At 35.5% G+C, this 12,909-nt stretch overlaps 1 long non-coding RNA gene across 1 annotated transcript; it reads left to right on the plus strand.

Moving 5' to 3' along the window:
* Positions 1-497: 497 nt before the first annotated feature.
* LOC113468267 lies at positions 498-1,876 on the plus strand. The gene is made up of 2 exons (XR_003392088.1): positions 498-703; positions 1,636-1,876. It is a non-coding gene; the product is annotated as an uncharacterized LOC113468267 (long non-coding RNA).
* Positions 1,877-12,909: the final 11,033 nt, after the last annotated feature.

Consider the following 12,909-nt stretch of genomic DNA (forward strand, 5'->3'; position numbering starts at 1 on the left):
GAACGCGAGTTATTTTACAAAAAGAAAACCCCTTTTACGTAGTATTTAAAAGCAGTTTCCAAGAAGAAATAAAACTGTTTTTCGATTCTGGAAGAAGGAATACTGATTACTGATTTTAGCTACGTCAGTACCTGCTATGGAACTTTTGATTTTATTTGATCCACAAATTGTTGAAATTTATGTAAACGAATCTTTTCGAAAATCACCGCTTAGCGCAAGATGGCGCCTCTAGCGCTTCTAAACTTTTTTTATTTTTACTTTTTCCTCTTCTGAAATCTGGAAAAAATAAAAAAGGAAGGAATAAAATGTTCTCTTTCGTAATTCAAATTGTGGAAAACTAATAAAAGAAGAAATAAAACTGTTTTTCGATTCTGGAAGAAGGAATACTGATTTTAGCTTCGTCAGTACCTGCTATGGAACTTTTGATTTTATTTGTTTGGTTGAAATTTATGTAAACGAATCTTATTGAAAATCACCGCTTAGCGCAAGATGGCGCCTCTAGCGTTTCTAAACTTTTTTTTTTATTTTTACTTTTTCCTCTTCTGAAATCTGGAAAAAATAAAAAAGGAAGGAATAAAATGTTCTCTTTCGTAATTCAAATTGTGATTTAATTAATTGTGTTTTATTTTCACACTTTTATTGCTACAAGTTGCCCTGTCTCGTTGTTTTTACAGAAACTCTTCGTCTCTCATCTCAAGGCAAGGTAAGCTTTTCAGAAAGTTGCAACTCCTGATTTCATTTTCATTGTTGATCATGATAAAGCCTAGTTTACCTAATAGGTACCAATCTATTTCCTCTAGAAATGGTAGGTGGATATGGGATTCTTTGTATGAGCTTTTTTATTTGGCGTAATAGAAAAAGCTTTCTTGCACTTATAGTTACCTAAGTATTTCTGTTATCCAAATCTTGGATTCCAATCTATTTCCTCTAGAAATGGTAGGTGGATATGGGATTCGTTGTATGAGCTTTTTTATTTGGCGTAATAGAAAAAGCTTTCTTGCACTTATAGTTACCTAAGTATTTCTGTTATCCAAATCTTGGATTGTGAGCATTGCAATAGGCTGGTATGTCAGGGTGTTAACATTCCTTACTGTCCAATTCTGGTAATCATCTATCTCAAACTGCTTCCTATCAGTCTGTTATCTGACTTATCTTCTACAGCTGTCTAACACTAGGGACTTGATTCATAATTTACCAAGTAGGTAAAGCTCAAACATTGTTTAAAATATTTATTAATTTATTTTTATCGAGAGGGAACTATTAAAACAGTTCTTTTTGGGGATAAACCGGTAATTATGCAGAAGTCACGTCCATGGAAAAGAAAAGATCCTTTTTGTATTTAACCTAACCCTATAATAACACTGATCACTGCTCTAATTGTGAAAACTCCTTCTTGTGTTTAACCTAACTCTATAATAACACTGGTCATTGCTTGTTTGTTCCAGTTCCTTTGGTAGCAATATTCCACGGACGTGACTTCTGCACAAGTACCGATAAACCTTTTGTTATTTATTTGACTTGTCCCTTGGTGGTCAACCAGTGTAAAGTCAATCTCAACCAAAATCATGTGATTTATTTCTATCTACGTGACTCCAGCTTGATAATGATGATGTTAAATCATTTCTAATTTTTCAGAAAATAATACTTAAAGCACACAGTTTGTTCAGTGTAAATACAAGTCAAGTATTCACATATTGACAATGGCAAACAGTAACAACAGCAATAGCAATGGAAGGGGTGGCAGAATTCAACGTCCAAATGATCAGACTCAAGCTAAAATATGTCAGTATAAGTTAGTCCTCTTGGGAGAATCAGCTGTTGGAAAGTCTAGTTTAGTGTTGAGATTTGTACGAGGCCAGTTCCATGAATACCAGGAAAGTACAATAGGAGGTGAGTGTCAATCTTCCCATTCTATTAGTTTTAGTATGCCAACAAAAAATAGGTTAAACAACAATGTACCTATCACTTTTGTTTGGGTGATTATGATGATTTTTGGTTGTGGTAATGTACCAGGTTGAGATAGGCAAGGATGGTAAACTTGCCTTGTTTTTAAGGGTGTGTTTATGTACCGGGCTCATTTCTGTCCTTCCTTGGCGTGTGGAAAATGATGTGGTAACTTAACACAGCCTTCATGAGCGTGTAAAGTTGGCGGGAAATTTGAAATTTTGATTTTTTTTTTTTTCCACAACTTGTACAATCTGAATTCATTTTTTACTTTTTATCTCTAGTTTGCACATTTATATTATACTTTACCACTCCAATACAAAACTGTAGAAACAATATCCTATCTCACCTTGTCCAAGCTCATCTCAACCCGGTACATACATGAACACACCCTAAGTTACCACTCCCAGGCCAAACTGTAGAAACAATATCCTGTCTCACCTAGTCTGAACTCATCTCAACCTGGTACAGATTGTCCAAGCTCATCTCAACCCGGTACATACATAAACACACCCTAAGTTACCACTCCCAGGCCAAACTGTAGAAACAATATCCTGTCTCACCTAGTCTGAACTCATCTCAACCTGGTACAGAACCACAACCCTAAAAATTCTTGTTTGATGACAAATACAGCTATTTTTCATTCCACGAAAGAATGGGCTAATAAAAGTCAAACTGTAATATGGTTGAAACTTTTACCCGTAGTAGTGCAACCACCTTGGATGCCATGTATTTTAAATGTTTACTAGAAAGAGGAGCCTCTGAGTGAAATTTTGATATTTGTTTAATGAAAAATTTCCAAGTATTAAAAAGTTTGTCTCTTGTTTTAAGGAAACGTTTTGATACGACTTGTTATGTGCACCGACTTTAAATACGTAACTGGAAGACATGTAGAGTTGCTAATAGTGGAAATATCCCCCTAGGAAAAGTATAAAGGTATAAATTTTCTCAGAAGCTTTAAAGAGTGGAAAAGAAATTACACAGGTTCCAAAAACCTCATGGGTCTCATTGCCCATTTCCAATATTTTGATCATTTTTGACTAGCGTGAAATTCTACATCACTTGTTTTTATTGAAAAATATAAAATTGATTATTCCTGCGGCCATTAAAATTTACCCACTCTCTATGTTTTTTGTTTTGCTCCACGAAAGTAGAACCTTTTTGCCAAGAGTAAAATATTCACTTTGGTCCATATCATGGATATTATTGTTTACACAGTCTTTTTTCTCTCTTTGCTTCATAAGATTTTCAAAGGACATACTCTATTTCATCCATTCCAGCATTTCCAAGAAATTATTTTTTAATTGAAAGAAAGGTAAATTTTAAATAGTGTAATGTAACATTTTTAATTATTTAGATTTATAAATTATGCATATAGTATATCTTATAAAATATCTGTTCAGATGTACATTGTATAGGAGTATAGGTTGGTGTGAGGATCTGGCTGTAGGTATTCATTTTATATGTCTTTTCTATCTAAAATCAAAGTGTCTTGAAAAACCAAATTTACTGGGTGAGAAAGGAGAGAATCTGAAATTTTAGTGAGCACTATGAACCATATAAATTTGTGGACCTTTTGTATTTCGCGCATCCAAAAATGGTCCTAAAGATGGGGATTACGTTCTTTGGTATTCTGCTGAAATAAGTCGTGTAAAGATAAACTGGCATGTGGTATGCTAATGCTTACTAGATCTTACCCTGGCGCTCTGGTACTTTGACGTGATCTTGGATTTAAAGTATAGATCTTGTGTCTCTTTAGAGTACCAAAAATTATCGCCAGTCAACCACCTATCCGGTATGAGCTCCATTTAAATATTTATTCAAACTATCCAAAAGAGAGAGTGGTTCTAAGTTTGAAGTTCTTAATCATTTGTTCAACTTGTAATCAAAAGGTGGGATTATCACTTGAGGTAATCTCTACCATCCGAACAAAGCATTGATAGGATGTGAGGAGACAGACACGTTGTATGTGGGTACGAACCCTGTTTAGAGTTATGCCTCTTTGTTTGATATATGAATAGTTCGGAAATTTTGATATCCCAAAGTATTTTCCTCCAAAGCACTGTTGTTGAAATAGTTTGAACGTATTGTATCACAAGCCTGACCTCGCGAATATTTGCACCCTACCAAACCTAGAAATATAAATATAATATTCCTTTGTATTTTCATTTGTTAAAACTTAAATTGTATTTTTATGTGCGTTAACCATTTTAGAGGAAGATCCACCTTTGAACATGTTGAACATTATAACTTGTGTGGACGTGGACGGGTCATAAATTGAATCTTTAGAATTAGAACTATCTTTGAGATTTTTCTAGGCTGCTCTCCCTTAATTTGCACTCCCTTTGTTATTTTGCTCTTTACACTTTTATTCTGTCGGTTAGAGAGCTTAAAATTTTTTCTCGTAGACCTTAGAGCTTCCTTTTGACTTTCTTCACCATGTGACATTACGGGGCATTCCTATGTATATGTGTACCTCTGAACAGATATTATGGAAATTTGTACAGTTCTACTAAGTTATTTAAATAAGATTAATTTTAGACAATTTTCACCTCTCGTAATGGTTTTCCCTGGGTCTTATAAATACGAAGGTGCTTTTACCTCGGTGTAACACAAACACAAAGTTAGTATCCTTATAGATAATATTGATCACCTTTATTGTACACTGTCTTTTTTATTCAATACCTACACACATCGAAAATATCTGAGATGAGAACAGATGGTAGGGCTTTCAGACATTTTCCCCTTTGTAACGAACGAGAAGAATATGAATAACAAAAAGAGGTATTACTAATTTCAAGACTAGGGCACCTAGGGACGACCAACTTAAAAAAAAAAAACTTGTTTTTATCACCATTCAGTGAGTAGGTGCTACCCACTCTTAATATGACCGACCAAGTGAAATTAAAATAAAATTACTCCTCCAAATTTTAAATATCTATCCAAAAAGTCTCACTACTATACTACTGTGTTTGAGTCCCCCACCCCATGAATGGCGCTTTAACATTATTAATAGTAGGTGTATTTTTTCAGTTGTAATAACAATTTTCAACCTTTCTTTTGGCCAGCTCAACTTACGTTGAATAAACAAAAAATTTAAATAACTTACAAATACTTGCAATGTTTATTATTACTATTATCATTTATATAGATTATATAATATACATATTTTATATATTTTTTATGTTATTGTGTGATATAAATATGTTTCCCCCTCCCTCCCCTCTTTCTATTATCTTTTGGATCTTCAGTTTTGGTGTTTGTCCATTTGATGGTTCCGTGAAACTCGTGAAAGTGGCTCAAAGATAAATTAGAAGATGTGATTCAGTCACCCAACTCCACGTTAATTAATTAAATCTGACATATTCGTCCACGTTAAATGACAGGTTCCTTGCAAAGTATTAAGGAAAGTAGTAAAGTATACAGGCAAATTGAAAATTTTCAATATAATATGACTACATTTCTTCTATTCAAAAAGAAATGTGAATCAAAATAAGGAAGGACTGTAAACATCAAAGCTGAGCGACCTGATTACCTTTTACTATCTATTATAAATATTTTAATTGATGGAAAATAAATAAATGAATTTTCAAAACTCAAATATTATAATGAAAATATTATTAGGTGTATTTTATCTTCTCATGCTTGAAGCTTTTTTTTTTTTACTTTTATTATTATTATTATTATTGCGTCTAGCTAGGGGACTATAAACAGGGAGAAGACTAGCCCAAATTTCCCATTTTCCCCACGCTATATCAAAACCGAAGTTTAAGTGCGAATGGCATCCCACTCGGAAAATTTTGTTTAGCCAAAACCAGTCGTTGGCCTCAAAGTGATCACTTTAAAGCTGATTAAGAATTTAAGAGGCCGACGACAAACGCCGACCCCATCTGAACATGGGAAAAGGCGAAGAAGAAGAAAGATTATTATTATTTTTTCAAATCTACCAGTCAGTGTGATCAATTGATTACAATGATATTAATTGGGACTTGAATTTTATCCTCTAAAATCTGAATCAAAATTTCCATCTTTCGTTTGAGAACCATCAACGAAGATACTTGTGGTTATCGTCCCGAAATCGTAAAAAAGGGGACAAAATTGGAGAAAGTCAGCCTTTCCGAATACGAACTGTATCTGTTTATTGTAAAGTTCACTCCGGGCAAGAATCCAAGAATCGAACTCGCGACTTTGCGCTGAATGATTGGATCTATGAAAAGGGAAAAAGTTTAAATGCCCAAGTACAGTTGGTGACGCCGGGTCGCGCTGGTAGCCCACCTTTGTAGAAAAAGCAACTGAATACCTACATAGGTACAATCGCGCTTTGCGCTTCACATCAAATGATGATTATTTTGATTTCTTGTCAATCAAAAATTACACGATGGCTAGGTACAACAAAAGAGTTTATTGCCAGCCTAGTTAGCTTAGTTGGTAGTGCGTCTGCCTTGTAAGCGCTAGGCCGCGGGTTCGATTCCCGCCCGGGACGGATTTTATCCTGATGGTATATTATCTGTTTATTGTAAAGTTCACTCCGGGCAAGAATCGAACTCGCGACTTTGCGTTGAATGATTGGATCTATGAAAAGGGGAAAAGTTTAAATGCCCAAGTACAGTTGGTGACGCCGGGTCGCGCTGGTAGCCCACCTCTGTAGGAAAAGCAACTGAATACCTATATAGGCACAATCGCGCTTTGCGCTTCACATCAAATGATGATTATTTTGATTTGTCAATCAAAAATTACACAATGGCTACAACAAAAGAGTTCATTGCCAGCCTAGTTAGCTTAGTTGGTAGTGCGTCTGCCTTGTAAGCGCTAGGCCGCGGGTCCGATTCTGCATATATTAAGAATGTTTTGCCTTTGCTTACATACAAGTTGGGAAAAAAAATAATTGGTCATGTCAACGGAAAATTGCTACAAAAAGGAGCTGTCACAAATGAGCAGTGACAAGTGTTATCCTTTGTCAAAATTGTAAATTCTCGTTGCGAAGTATTTAGGTGGATACCTAATTTAGGAGGCGTAAAAATATACCCTATGCCAAAAACTGAATCCTCCATAGTTCTAGATTCTAGAGAGAATCCTCACGATTGTAGATACCTACCTCGTAAAATTAGGTATGTCTATGTAGCTAGTAGGTACTGTGGTTATAAACGTTAGTTTCCTTACCTTATACCTTGTTTTTCAGATTTTCACTAGGAACTCTAGGGAACTTTTTCCATCTAGTGTCCACGATTTCTAATCTTCCACGTGATTTGAAAATTTGAACCGCATTCTGATTTGATAAAGCTGAAGAAGTTTTTTTTTTTTTTTAACGTTCCGTAGGTACCTATCAGAACTGTCAATTGAACGAACGGATGATGATGTGAACGGACCTTAAACCACAGAGAAAATGGCGGATTTATTGGCTTCTCTTTCAGCACATTTGTTATCTCCGCTACTGCTAACCTCCTTGTTTGATAACTGTTGACTTTTCAAATTTTGTGATAACGAAGAACGAACTGAACTTTTTTGCGATTTGGAAATTTGGATTTTGGAGAAAAAAAAAAAAAAAAAAAAAAAAAAATGGTTACCGGAGAAAAAAGCTTTTTGAAATTTGGATTTTGGAAAAAAAAAAAAAAAAAAAAAAAAAAAAACTGGTTACCGGTAGAAAAGTTGAATCTTGTTCCGCTTTTATGTGTTTTATAATTGATGTTTTAATAGTAGTAATACATCCCTACAATGTCAAACAACTTTTTGCTGAGAAAAACATTGCTCGATATTGTGAACAATAAGATAGAGCCATTCATTGAGAAAATTTTTGCTCAGTGTAATTTTGAAAGTGTTCAGACAAGTTTATTGGTAGATGAATTGGTGGATGTCTTTTCCGATCAAGGTAAGTAAATTTGGCTGCTTTCGAAACCATTTTGTAGCATTTCTGTCAGCCTTTTCTCCCCACATACCTAGTTCCCTCCATCAGAATAGATATTGTCTGCTTCCTAGGTCAAAAGATGTACTACAAATTAACGAGACCACATCTACCTTTGTCAGCACATGTTTTCAGGACTGGGGACCACAGACCTGGGAGCAGGGATTGTTTGGATTTTGCAGTGTTTATTTCACTGGTTCATGAACTCCATCTCATCTCTACTCATATGCTTTCATTGTTTGAAAGTTTTGAAAATTACACTAATGTTTCGCCTTTGCTTACATACTTACAAGTTGGGAAAAAAAATAATTGGTCATGTCAACGGAAAATTGCTACAAAAAGGAGCTGTCACAAATGAGCAGTGACAAGTGTTATAGGGTTAGGTTAAACACAAACAGGAGCTTTCACAATTTGAGCAGTGACCAGTGTTATTATAGGTTTAGATTAAAGTTCAAACACAAAAAAGGGAGTTTTCTTTTTATTGTGGCTTCCGAATAATTACTATAATATTATTGTCCATTTACTTAAGTACCTAGTTTTTAATTGTTCACACCTTTTGTTTTTTCTTTCTTTTTCAGAAAACTTTAGCACATTCAAGCAAATCCTACAGATTCTATTCAAGTCTCATGTTGCTTTGACCTATGATGAATTCAAAAAAGAAAATTTGTCTAAAAAGTTGATCAATCTTCTATTTGATTACAAGTTCCAACCTACTTACAATGCAAGAGATGAAGAAGTAGAAGAGATTGACATAAATAAACAAGATGAAATAATAATTGAAACACCCCATGTGCCCCAGCTACCAAATGGATGTGTCATAGAGCAAACGTGTGCAAACAAGATACAGAGAAAAACTAATGATGAAATTCTTGTTAATAATGCAAATACACTCAACAAAAGGATCAACTACAAAAAAGAGCTTGTCAGTATGATTGAGGAACTAAAATGTGAGAACCAATATTTAAAATTACAAAATGAAAATTTGAATTGTGTGCAAACAAGATACAGAGAAAAACTAATGATGAAATTCTTGTTAATAATGCAAATACACTCAACAACAGGATCAACTACAAAAAAGAGCTTGTCAGTATGATTGAGGAACTAAAATGTGAGAACCAATATTTAAAATTACAAAATGAAAATTTGATCACTGGAAATCCACATGCACACTGTGAAACAATGAACCAACAACTCATGGAGGAGCTAAAACAACTAGAAATGCAGCTCAAAACCAAGAGAAAGGAAAAACAATTGACCAAAAAAGAAGTCTCACAGGGTGTCTCAACTAATACTGACAAAGAAGAATTTACTGAGACAGAGCAAACTGGCTTTTTGTTGCTTGATTTGCTCAGAGCTAATGAAAGTGAGGAAAAAGATGTTCATTTGACAGATGTAGAGGAATTAGATGATTCATACTATGAAGAAATGGATGAAAACAAAGAAATTAAGGTGATGAAACAACTGCCGGAGATAGATGAGGAAAAGAGGGTTCCTTCACTAGGTAAGTTAATAAGTAATGGTCACAACCACAAACTGAGTTTTTTTTTTTTTTTTTTTTTTTTTTTTTTTTTTTTTTTAAGGACATACCAAATGAAATTGAAACTAATAGCTCGAAAATAAATGAGATTGAAACTAACAGAATCAAAGTAAATGAAATTGAAACTAACAGCGTCAATCAGTTGGTCGTGAGCGCATCCGAGTTGGCAAACCTCTACAATAATTCACCCATTACATGTCGTAGTAACTGCACTCAATGCGTGAACGTAAAGGAGGTTATCGACTTGTTTGAAAGTTTATATCGTAAGAATGCCACCAACGCCGAGTGTTCAACCTATAAACCGTGTAACCAAGAAAGTCAGATTGGCGATTCTAGGAATAACAAGTACAAAAACATCTTCAATCGAGTGAACGACAAGTTGAAAGAATTTCACGCAAGCGATAGAGATGATTCTTTCCAGCAGTATAGAGAACCCAGCCTTAATCTACCTATTGAATCTCGACATGTGCTTTCTGAAACGCTGCAGAAATGTTTGCATGAAATGAATGAAAGCTTTGGTCAGGATGATAGGGAAGTAAGTGACAGGGAAGATGAAATGTGCAGGTTTTACGATTTGAACGAGCTCATCAAAGATTTCAACTGTTTGAAGTTACGCGAGGAACCATCACCCACCAAATCTCATGTCAACGCTTTGAGCACTGTGAAAGAGACTAATGACAATCGTACTGAAGTAAATACCAAAGACAAGTTATCAGATCAGACAATGGAGAGAAAAGGTCTAGTCGTACAAAACCCAAACAAACTCGGTAAAGGTAACAAGAGAAACAAAAACCAAACGCATGCAATGAACAATACCAAAGTGAAATCCAAAGCGAAAGCAAACGTTACCTTCAATACAATGTCCACTGTTCCCAATGATACAGTACGTAGTGCAGTCAATAGATCACTTCAGACGTACAGCAACTTGAACAATTCTTTCCAGCAGAACTCGTTAGCGTTATCAACGAAGGAACCTGTCAAGAAGATTTCAACCGTAGACAGAAACCATTGCTCGAGCAAAAGGAATAACATCGAGTATCAAAACAAGAGTAATGTCGGACAGAAAAATGGAAGTATGGTTGAGTTGTACAGAGGGTGTTCTAATGCTTACAATAGAGAAATAGCGGACAAACAAAAACGCTCATTAACTATTGGCTCCAGTGTGGGTTGTTCAAGCAAATCTTCAACACTTAAACCTGGAACATACACATCTTATGGAGCCACAGTAAGTCCTTTTTTTAGAGTGAGAAGGTGTGGATTTGAATATCATAGCATTTTCCCCCCCCAGCAACAACAACAACTCTCTCTACAACAAGCGCGGATGGTCGTTGCGAACCATATTCGGTTAAGTATAGTTCTAAAGTAGCCCGAAAGTCCGCTTGTAGCAGTTGTGTCTCCTGCTATAAGTACCATTGAGAGAACTCTGGCTCAACCAGGGTAGTGGGGTCGGCCTCTTGCGCGCTACTGGACCCAGTTGTGGTCCTAATGTCTTGGGACAAGTACGATCATGGAAGACCAGTTCAGGCCTAGTTCTGTCTTCGTTGCTTGGCGGCTACGCTCTTAATAGCTCAAACGTAAATCACTCCACAACTCAACTAAGTTTGTTGACCTAACCTGTTTAACATTACCCAACAATTCGGCATAAAATACACTGAAAAAAAACTAGTAGTACGATATTACAAAGAAACTGAGCAAACCGCATTACCTAGGGTGCGGTGTGGGCGACGGTCAGTTTTCTCTCTAAAGGCATACTACTGAGCTTTTTTTCAGTGCATTATTTTATGCCCAAATCAAGTTTTTCAAAACCAACCCAGTTAACTATGTTGTCTTTACTACGTGGTTTTAACAGCCTTTGTTGGTAATAAACACATCTGTTCACACGATTATGAGTCAATTCAATCAATTAGGAAAAATTTATAAAAAGAGAAACAAGTTATTAAATAAAGCACCTTTCATTTATCAGCGCAGGAAGTTCATACAAAGTTGTTAGAAAAAAAAAAAAAAAAAAAAGTTGTTTAACTCTCCTATACATAATTTTATTGTTTTTAGGTTCTTGAAGCCATAGTGTCATAAAGCAATGATGCGTTATCTGTACATATATAAGTATCCTTTGGTGAATGTAGTGTTTTGAACCATGTTTTACTGTTTTGTCGACCTTATTTGAGAGAGACATTAGTCTCGTAACTCCCTAGGTCTAAGCGAAATACTTATATTTGGATACTATATGAGATATTTGTTTAAGGTGATAGGATAATACAAACCCGGATTCAGGCAGTTTATAAATATTCTTTGGAAAGTTTCGTCGGGTATTATTTTCATCGAGAGACAATTAGTTTAAAGAGAGGTATATACTCTGTTTCAGTCACAAGGTTTTATATAATATTTTATTTGTTACGACGAGATCTTTTGTCCTGGGAGAATTTGGATGACACATTAATTTAGTGAGATGTACCGTTTCGGGCGGTTTGTGGTAAAATATTTTGTGGGATCTTTTGTTTCGCGGAGGATGTTGTATGAGACATTAATTTTAAGGAGATGTACCCCGTTTAAGGGATCCGTTTTCGGGCAGTTTGTTAAATACATGTGGGATCTTTTTGTTTCGGGAGAATTTGGATGAGACATTAATTTAGGGAGATATACCCGTTTTAAGGGAGAATCTTTTTTGGATGATACATTAATTTATGGAGAATATACCCGCCCCCCAGGCAGTTTTACAAGCTCCGAATCACCGGTTTGTCCAGTGGGCTTCTTCCATTCGTGACCTCGTTCTCTCCCCGTTACTGCCGCGGGTCAGGACTATCTCTGTATTCACGATGGCTACTCAATTCTGTCACTTACTTACCTACTCCTATATTTTTCGTCTGCCGCTTCCAGGGTCACACCTTGGAATGTGTGGACTTAATTTTCTTTGTGTTAAAAAAATCAATCAGATCTATCTATCCTCCTCCAGGTGAAACGTTTATTAATTCCATTTGATAAAAAAATATAGATTATATTATATCTTAGCAAATCCCATACCATCCTCCCCTTCACATTATGATTTCAGCTCTGGAGCTCTTCAGGATACTTTTTTTTTTAGCAAATGGGATTAATACGTTCCAATTCGTAACAATTTTAAAGAGATAGATAAATCTGATTCCAACTTATATCCGGTCGCCGCTATCACGAAACTTTTCTCAACTTATCTCCCTTTGACATTAACCTAGATAGCAGCGGCTTTCTCCTTCGTCCTATCTTTTTCGTCGCAAGGCTTCTTGTTTTGGAATAGACAAATCCTATCATGATTCCACGGTCAAGGGTACCAAGTGACTTTAACTCGTTGTCTAAACGCGGTATTAACCATTGGCCCTGTACTCACTGTAGACCCGTTCCAAAACTTAACTAATAGGTTGAGTAAGATTGTATGCTACTCCCGATAGTCGAGGCACCTGGCTGGTAAATACTCCCATACAATGAAAACATAAAAATTTCACAAATTTTGGGGACATCTTTGACACGTAATAACAGTACATTAACTTAATAGTTTGTT

Source organism: Diaphorina citri, unplaced genomic scaffold, assembly GCF_000475195.1.
Source record: "Diaphorina citri unplaced genomic scaffold, Diaci psyllid genome assembly version 1.1 scaffold686, whole genome shotgun sequence".
Taxonomy (NCBI): domain Eukaryota; kingdom Metazoa; phylum Arthropoda; class Insecta; order Hemiptera; family Psyllidae; genus Diaphorina; species Diaphorina citri.